We start from the raw sequence: 9,803 nt of genomic DNA on the forward strand, positions 1-9,803 counted from the left end.
GAGTTGGGGAAAATGTTGCCCTAATTTCTCTCATCTTAAAACTCATTCTCTTCTAAGGGTTTGTTCACATGCCATCTCTAAGTTGTTAGTTTTACAAATCCAAGTAATTTCAAAAGATTTTATGCTTTTGGATTGGTAAAATATTAGGGGTTATACCTATGTGGGAATTTTTAAATAGGCATCCATTATATTTTTCTTATACTTTGAAATAATATTTGGTTTCAAAGGTTTAATTTAACTGAATGAATAATCAACATATCTGCAAATGTGATTAAGCCCCTTAAATTCTACTTTACCTTTTTCAGGTGCAGATTATTTTTAGGTAAAATGTATATGGCTCATAATAACCATTTGGTGACATAATGGAACACAATTTAATTATGTGGAAAAATGGGACATTATATATGCTTTTATTTTGTTTTAAAGGTAGAGGTTGGCATATTATATTTAAATTAAAATTGTTACAGGATAACTTGAATTCTATTCAACTGTAATATTAAGCTGTTATTCTGTTTGTTTTTATTTCTCTTTCTTTTAATCTGCAATAGCCATAAATTTAACTTAACAAAATCATCACATTTTCCACAGAGCAGTCTAGCCCATCTCTTCCATACGTGACTTTTTCTTTTCTGCACGTTTCTTCCCCCTAGGTATTTACTTTTAAATTTTTATGTAATATTTTAATTGAATTTTTAATATACACTATTGTCTTGTCTGTTTATTTGTTCCTTAAGCTTTGTCCTGTGTTCTATTCAAATGCTAACTCATTTAAAGTGGATCAAAAACATGCATATTTGGCCTAGACTGGTATTTTCATAATAACATTCCTCTTAGTTAAGTAGCAGAATCACTGACTTATACAAAGTTAAAAGCTAGAAGAAAGGATATGGAGTTGTGGTACCTTATTTTACAACCCAGCTTTGCTGCATTTCTTATGGAAGTCCCTGAAATTCTCTGTCTTCAATTTAAAAAAAAAAAAAGCTATAAATAGGATATAGCTATTTCATATGATTGTTGTATGATTCATAAGATAATGTACTTGAAAAGACCTGGCTTGGTCCTCAATATTACTGGAAAAAAATACTATCAACTTTTTTCTTTTATTGTCTTCAAATATAATTAACCAGTGATGTGTGTGTGTGTGTCTGTGTGTGTGTATCTCCCTCTTGTCTATCTCTTTCTGGCTCTCTCACTCTTTATATATTTATACACACACATATACACACACAGAATATATATATCTGTCCTACACACATAAACATATACATGTACATATGTATGTTTGTGTAATATATACTGTATATATGAAACAGTTAATTCTTTGGGCTGGTTTTAGATATAGGTATTTGGCTTTTTGTTCTAATGTTAAATTTCTTCTAAGAGTAAACTTCAGTTCTGAAAAATGGCAACTTTATGGTCCACTCTGACTGAGAAATGCTTGCTATTGGCAATGAAAACTGTGTGAAATCTGACAGCCTCACCCCAAAGTAAATTTGGGCAGACTTTTTTATTTGACTTAGCCCTCATGAGTGCACACCCATTGAAATGGGTTCCAAAATAGGCAGTGCTTTTTATCACATTTTGCAAACACAGCTTAATTCAGCATAAACTGCCTTGCCTTGCATAGTTTTCACCCAGATTCATATATAAGATCAATGTTGCTTTAAATTTAGCCCTTGGTTTTACTGTAAGTTCATGACCTTGTAGAACAAAAATTAAATTCATAAAATTGGCTTTGGCTTCAACTTGGAAACCAAGCCCATATTTATGAAAGTTCCCCATTTCCCTAGAAATATTCTATTGTGCTTACTCTCTGGAGTTTCCAGAAGGCAATATAATTTGGCTAATAAAAACTGAGAAATTACTACTGTAAAGAAAAAATGATAACTGTCTTTTAATAATACATTGTGATGTAACCTAGTTTTAATTGTGGGACTTCTCACTTCTGATTTTTAAGAACCTGTCCAATAGAGAACACATAGCAGCAACATCAAACAACAGAGATCAACCTGTGAGGGCTCGAAAACTGGGGGCGCTGTGGCTGTGTTCATGTATTTCCATCGAGGGGGTATGATTGTCATGCTAATGTATAAGAAATAATGTATATTAATTAAACTGTATTTCCCCACATTAATAAAGTTGCCTGTTACAAATTTAACACTGTAAATAAATCAGCTTATAAAATGTTATGAAATATAAAACCATTCTGTAGAGGCAAGAATAGACACTTGTAATTTATGTTACTGAAATTCTTTAATAAAATAGCCACACCTTGAAGAATGCCAGTTAGATAGTAATTGGTATACAATTAAGGACTCTCTGCGGGGACTCTCAAAAAGAATGAATAACCTGTATCAGGGAACAATAATTGGAGTTCTCTGTACTCCACTGCTTCAGTCTAATGCTGGCAAGAGAGACCTCTTTGGCCCACTGCTGGCACTCAGGGCTGAAGAGGTGGCTGAGGCTTCTGAAAAAGGAAGATGATTAGAATGTTTGTGCAAGTCTCTGGTGGCTTTTGAATACCTCACTCATGTTTGACTCATCAGTGCATTTTTGTCACACCAATTATAAATTTAGTGATTTAGTCATGATGAAAAGACAGGTGCAACATTATCTTTTGGAAGAAAGAACAAGGAGACCCGTATGATTTCAATCTTGGATGAAAATCACCAGTTGCCAAAATAAACAAAGTGTTTTCAAACCTGGTTCTCACCTCCTCTCATATGCAATTCCTTTAAAAATCGTGTTTTATATTTCTGTTATCTACTATCTCTGAACTGATACTGATATAAAATAGTTTTTGATTCCGTTGGTGTCTACACAACAGTCCCAACTAATTTGAAATAGAAAGTCATATAGCATAAAATATTATTGCTTTCATGTCTTACTAAGAATAACTATCATAGTATCCTCTCCCTGCCTGGTGTTGGTAGTTTGTTCTCAGAAGCTTATGTGAGGACCACTGATAGGAAGATGTCTTCAGGAAATGCTAAAATTGGGCACCCTGCCCCCGACTTCAAAGCCACAGCCGTTATGTCAGACGGTCAGTTTAAAGACATCAGCCTGTCTGACTACAAAGGAAATATGTTGTATTCTTTTACCTGCTTGACTTCACTTTTGTGTGCCCCACAGAGATCATTGCTTTCAGTGGTACAGAAGAATTTAAGAAACTCAACTGCCAAGTGATTGATACTTCTGTGGATTCTCACTTCTGTCACCTGGCATGGATCAACACACCTAAGAAACAAGGAGGGCTGGACCTGTGAACATTCCTTTGGCATCAGACCCAAAGCACACCATTGCTCAGGATTATGGGATCTTAAACGCTGATGAAGGCATCTCATTCAGGGGCCTCTTTATCGTTGATGATACGGGTATTCTTCAGCAGGTCACTGTAGTGACCTCCCTGTTGACTGCTCTGTGGATGAAACTTTGAGACTAGTTCAGGCCTTCCAGTTCACTGACAAACAAGGGGAAGTGTGCCCAGCTGGCTGGAAACCTGGCAGTGATACTATCAAGTCTGATGTCCAAAAGAGCAAAAAATATTTCTCCAAGCAGAAGTGAGTGCTGGGCTGTTTTAGTGCCAGGCTGCAGTGGGAACCCCTGAGAACAAAATCTCCTTTGTATTTTTTTTTTCCATGAGTAAAATACAAGACTTCAGATTCAGCCGAATTGTGGTGTGTTACAAGGTAGGCCTTTCCTACAGGGGGTGGAGAGACCAGCCTTTCTTCCTTTGGAAGTGATGGCCTGAATTGTGTTGTGGGGAGGCCACTGATTGTATGATGTGTCAGTAGAGAGCATCAACCCATTGATCTTTTGTGGTTTGTTTTAAACTTGAACTGAGAAAAAAATAAAAGAATATCATAATGTATTTTCTTATTTTAATTTATTTTATCAGCTATTTAAATAACAAAAGTAATACATGCTGTTGTCAAAGCAAAAAAAATCAAAACAGGTATACTCAAAAAATGGTAAATGGACTGTACTCTTACTCCCTCCAATCAGATTTCTCCAGTATACTCAGTGCTTGTAACTTGTTTTAAACTCTTCTGTCTTTATTCCAACAAATAAATAACTTTAAAAACATGTAGATATTTTCTTATTTTCTTTTTACAAAAATATGGTTATGCAGTATACTTTATGTTGGAACTTGCTTTTCTAAAACCACTGTAGCATGTATATACCTCAGTCTTTCTGTATACAAATGTTTTATAATTTATTCAGCCTGCTTCTATTAGTAGACATGTATGTTTTTTCTCTTTTTTTCTATTATTTTCCTTTTCTTCTCCTACTATAATGATGTGTACATAAACATTCTTTTACAAATATCCTAACATATAACTCTGTATTATTTTCTCAAGGTATGGGGAAACTACAATACAAGAGTTCCCTAGATGGGATTTCTAGGTCAAAAGATGAGCACATTTTAAGTTGTAGTATATTCTTACATGTTCCTTTCATATAACATATTGCATTTTAATTTTTGTTTTATTTTACATGACTGCTTCTTCACTAGGTTGAATTGCCAGAGGGTAAGGACTCTTCTATTTATCTATGTAGCTAGCAACAAACATTTTTTATTTTTTTAAATTCTGAAAATAGAAGGTTTGATTAGTCAGCCATATTAACATGACTGTATTGTTCCTTTTCTACTCCCTTGTACTCTATCTTAATTGAAAACACCTTCCTTAGGACTGACGCTGTCATTGGTTCGTACCTTTTGTTAACATTCACAACCCCTATAGTGTGTCACAGATCAATGATTTGTTAAATGCTGCCCTATAATCTTAGCTGATTATTTGTGCACTTTGTTGCTGTTGTGAATCCATATTGACCACATTTTCTAAATGATCATTCTGTTCACTGTGTATTGAGGATACAGTTAAAGGTAGGAGGCAGTAGCTTTCAACTTGGCCGCACATTGGAATCAAATGCTTGAGCTCCACCCATGTTTGCTTGAATCAATCTGGGAGGACAGGATGGCAGCCCAGGCAGTTGTGTTCTTGAGAATTTCGCTAGGTAATTCCTTCATTAATTAGTGCAGGATCCCAAGATAATCACTTTCACTGGCTTTTTCCAGCTGCTTGAAGTTTATAACAATATTACATTTATTGCTTATAACAAAAACAGGCATACAACAGGAGGTAAAACCAGTAGGCTTTATCAAATGCCAGGCATTGTGTTGGCTTATGTACCACAGATTCAGCTCATTAAGGCCATTGCCCTGGAATCAGTGAGCTCACTGTTTAGTTGAAGAGGCCATCCATTCATGTGGTGTCATGATGGAGGTGTGCCTAAGGGCTATTTTAACAGGCAAACACCCAGATAAGAATAAGCCCCATCGAGGTAAATTTCTATACATGGTGCTATTCAACTGTATTGGTTCACTTAACGTAAGTCTTAACTTCATTTGACAGTGATCATGACAAAAATAATATACAATTTTGCATATATGGTCAGATTTAATAAACAAAAAGGGGAAAGGAAAGACACTGGGAAGCTTGCTGTTATTTAAGTTTTTCCCCCCAGAAAGAAGTGATGTTTGAGATGACTCAGCCTCTAGATTACTTGTCACCAACAATAATTAATATATTATAACAGCTATCATTTATTGGTGCTTGCTCTGTTCCAGACACTGTTCAGAAAGATTAACTCATTTGATTTTCACAAGACATGAGAGGGATACTATTAAATCCACTTTTAAAATGAGGAAACTAATGTACTGTTATGGGAAGTCAGGGACCCTGAACGGAGGAACCAGCTGGAGTTGAGGCAGAAGAACATAAATTGTGAAGATTTCATGGACATTTATCAGTTCCCAAAATTAATACTTTTGTAATTTCTTACACCTGTCTTCACTGCAGTCTCTGAACATAAATTGTGAAGATTTCATGGACATTTATCACTTCCCAAAATTAATACTTTTATAATTTGTTACACCTGTCTTCACTGCAATCTCTGAACATAAATTGTGAAGATTTCATGGACATTTATCACTTCCCTAATAATACTCTTATAATTTCTTATGCCTGTCTTTAATCTCTTAATCCTGTTATCTTCGTAAGCTGAGAATGCACATCCCCTCAGGACCATTATTGTACAAATTGATTGTAGAACGTGTGTTTGAACAGTATGAAATCTGATTGTAAAACGTGTGTTTGAACAATATGAAATCTCTACACCCTGAAAAAGAACAGAATAACAGTGATTTTCAGGGAAGAAGGGAAGATAACCATAAGGTCTGACTGCCTGCAGTGTCGGGCAGAATAGAGCCCTATTTTTGTTATTGCAGGGAGCCTATAAACGGATGTGCAAGTAGGATAAATATTGCTGAATTCTTTTCCCAGCAAGGAATATTAGTAATTGATACCCTGGGGAAGGAATGCATTCCTAGTGGGAGGTCTATAGACGACTGCTCTGGGAGTATCTGTCTTATGTGGTTGAGATAAGGACTGAAATACGCCCTGGTCTCCTGCAGTACCCTCAGGCTTACTAGGATTGGGAAATTCCAGCCTGGTAAATTCTAGTCAGACCAGTTGTCTGCTCTCGAAACCTGTTTTTGGTTCAGATGTTTATCAAGACAATGTGTGCACAGTGGAACATAGACCCTCATCAGTAATTCTAATTTTGCCTTTGCCTTGTGATCTTTATAGCCCTTTAAAGCATGTGATCCTTGTGACCTACTCCCTGTTGGTACACCCCATCCCTTTGTAAAATCCCTAATAAAAACTGGCTGGTTTTGTGACTCGGGGTCGTCATCACAGTCCTACCAATATGTGATGTCACCCCCAGAGTCCCAGCTGTAAAATTTCTCTCTTTGTACTCTTTCTCTTTATTTCTCAACACTTAGGGAAAATAGAAAGGACCTACGTTGAAATATTGGGGGTTGGTTCCCCTGATAAGGTACAAAAAGTTTAAATAACTTTCCTGAGGTCACATAGATGAAAGGTGGCAGAGTTAGAATTCAAACCCAGGCCTCTTTTTAGAGGCCTTTTTTTAACTCCTAGGTCATATATTGTACTGCTTTTCAAAGAATAGTTTATTTTCTGGCTATGGTTATGTTCTAACATGTTCCATGTTTCTCTGTCTCTCCTGGGATGTGTGCACTGTATGTTAGCATCTTGCTTTGAGACCCATCTTTGTAAACTTAGGAAGTCCTTTCTTTTTTGACTTTGCAACTACTCTAAGTACAGTCTTTAATTAAGGAGGATTTTTCGGCAATTTCCCTGGGGGGTTTTCTTCCTTCTCATATGCTCTGCCAAATAATGAATGCTTGTTAAATTTGTTAATAATAATGTATGTGGGAGCTGCAGCTCACTGGCCTACTGTCCGTATTAGAGTTCTTTGAGTGTGTTTCAGCTCTTAGATGGAGACATTTTCCAAGCAGGGTTTGTTCCCTGCACTTTCTGTTGATAGGAGGGCATTGGAAATTTATTTTGGTAGGAAGAGCAAATATCTGTTGGAGCATGAACTAAAAATAAAACCCAGCCATTATACAAGATCATGGGGCTTACCTATAACACCAAGATTTGTTTTGTAGCTAGCCCTCTCCAAAATGAAGGCAGGACCTTGGCAGAGGAGGACACAAGGAACCCTTACATGTACCTACAGATCATTTTGTTAGATAGAGCCACATCCTTATGTCTTTATTCCTTTTTATCTTTTGCTCTGATTTCCATCTGTCCTTGTCTTTTACCTATGAAATTATTTGGAAAAACTTTGATCATCTTGGAAATGCCAATGTTTTGCTCACAGTGCCACCCCTGGGTGCTCCCTGACTTTCTTCTTGATGCCAGAAGGGTGCTTGGTTCTACACAGAGGCAGAAAGAACATTCTTTTTCCTGTTTGGTGGCACTTCCTTTTCTGTGCCCTCCTTTTCCCCCAAATACCCAAATATTCTTCACTGAAGAGTGCAAAACTTACGAGTTTCAGCACTTAATAATAGATGTCAAACTGTGACCAGAGGGATGAAGACAAAATAGATGTCAGAGGCTTGCCCATTCTTCCCCTTCTTTTTTCTAGGCTTTTCCTTTTTCTTCATTCCTCAGTTATAAAAACATCCAGGAATATGAATGGAGGTAAAAAAAATGCTATGGGATCACTGGAAGAGGAAGTGTAGTCTAACACCAGCAACACCTGGCCAGAAATGTCTGGTTATATCCTTCGAAGTTTCCACAATCACAATGGTTTGAGACAGTTTTTAACCACTTCACTTCCTGCCCAATATCATATGAACTATATAAGGAGATGATGAGGATCCCAAGAACAGAAAAGAAGAAAGAAAGACAAGGAGATATGGGGCTTTATTTATGGCCTTCTGTAGTAGGTGGTGTTGTAGATGACACTTGAAATGTAGATGACACTTGGAAAGTGGCTTGAATTTAGCTAAAGAAGGAACTAATCAATGACAATACAGAAATACACCTCCCTTTCTTTCTATTTTTCCTTTTTCTCTCATTCCCCATTATTCTCATATTTTTATTTATTTTATTACTACTAAAGGAAAAGCTTAATACTCATGCTAGAAATAATAATACAAAGTAAAACTATCCCAAGGCTTAAAGTAAGTTTTGCCCAGTCATACAGAAACCCAACACTGTGTAATGTCCCCACCAGATGTTCAAGTAGCATTAATAATAATTTTATGTAAAGTTACTGTAATCCAAATAAAATTAATTAAACAAGTCAGAAAAAATTCTTATTGTGGTATTTCTATTTTTACTCTCTTTGTTGAGACATCTCAAACCAATGGAAAAGTTAAGAGAATAATACAAAGAACACCCATGTCTCACCCTTGCTAAGACTTGCTAGTTGTTAATTTCGCCACAATTGCTTCTCTCTCTAGGTATTTTATATTATATAAAATTATATGCATATAATTTTAATTTAATTTACGTATATATACATTTTATATAATAAAATGTGTAAATATATTTGTAAAATTATTTATAAATATATGAATATATGTGTATAATATTTATATAATTTTATGAAACATAAATATGTCTAATACATATAGACATATAATTTTTACTGAATCATTTGTATGTAATGTGCAGACATTATGATTCTTCACCTCTACATACTTCAGCATATATCTTCTAAGAACACAGCCATTCTCCTATGTGCCTTAATCACTCTCAAGCAATTTTACATCACTATAATATTACCTAGTGTAAAATCCCTATTTCAAATTCCACCGATTGCCCCAATAATTTCCTTCCATCTGGGATCCAATCATGCATTGCATTTAATTGCCATTTTTTTCTATTAATCCAGAACAGTCACCTCCTTTTATTGTCTTCAATGTCACTGATGATTTTGAAGGTTCCAGGCCAACTGTTTTGAAGAATGTGCCATATTCAAATTGTGATTAGATTCACAATTGAGTAAGAATAATTCATAGGCAACATGGTGCCCTGTGAAGGCTTTAATTTTAATTTGGGGAGTTTGATTCAGCTTTTGTGTTTCTGATCTTGGAATTTGAGATGTAATCAAAAGCATCAAATCATTATTTGAAGAGTTCGTTCGCTGGGTATGAACAGAAGGGACTCAGATATGTATTTTCTACTAACTTACAATTTAGGTCAACCAAGTAACTGAGCTCTCAAAGTCAGAACAAGTATGATGAGGTGAAATTAGCACAGTTTAAAACAGGTGGCTTAGGCTCAACACTGATTCTGTTGCTACTTATGAATTATTCCATCCTGGATAGCTTGTATGGATTATTCCATCTTGTATAACTTGTTTTGGTTCCATTCTCTCATCTGTATATGGTGGAATGATCCTGAGTCTTCCTAGCT

At 35.7% G+C, this 9,803-nt stretch overlaps 1 pseudogene; it reads left to right on the plus strand.

Annotated features, from left to right (window-relative positions):
• Nucleotides 1-2,973: 2,973 nt before the first annotated feature.
• On the plus strand, nt 2,974-4,034 carry LOC698905 (peroxiredoxin-1 pseudogene; annotated as a pseudogene).
• Nucleotides 4,035-9,803: the final 5,769 nt, after the last annotated feature.

Source organism: Macaca mulatta, chromosome 15, assembly GCF_049350105.2.
Source record: "Macaca mulatta isolate MMU2019108-1 chromosome 15, T2T-MMU8v2.0, whole genome shotgun sequence".
In the NCBI taxonomy this organism is placed as follows: domain Eukaryota; kingdom Metazoa; phylum Chordata; class Mammalia; order Primates; family Cercopithecidae; genus Macaca; species Macaca mulatta.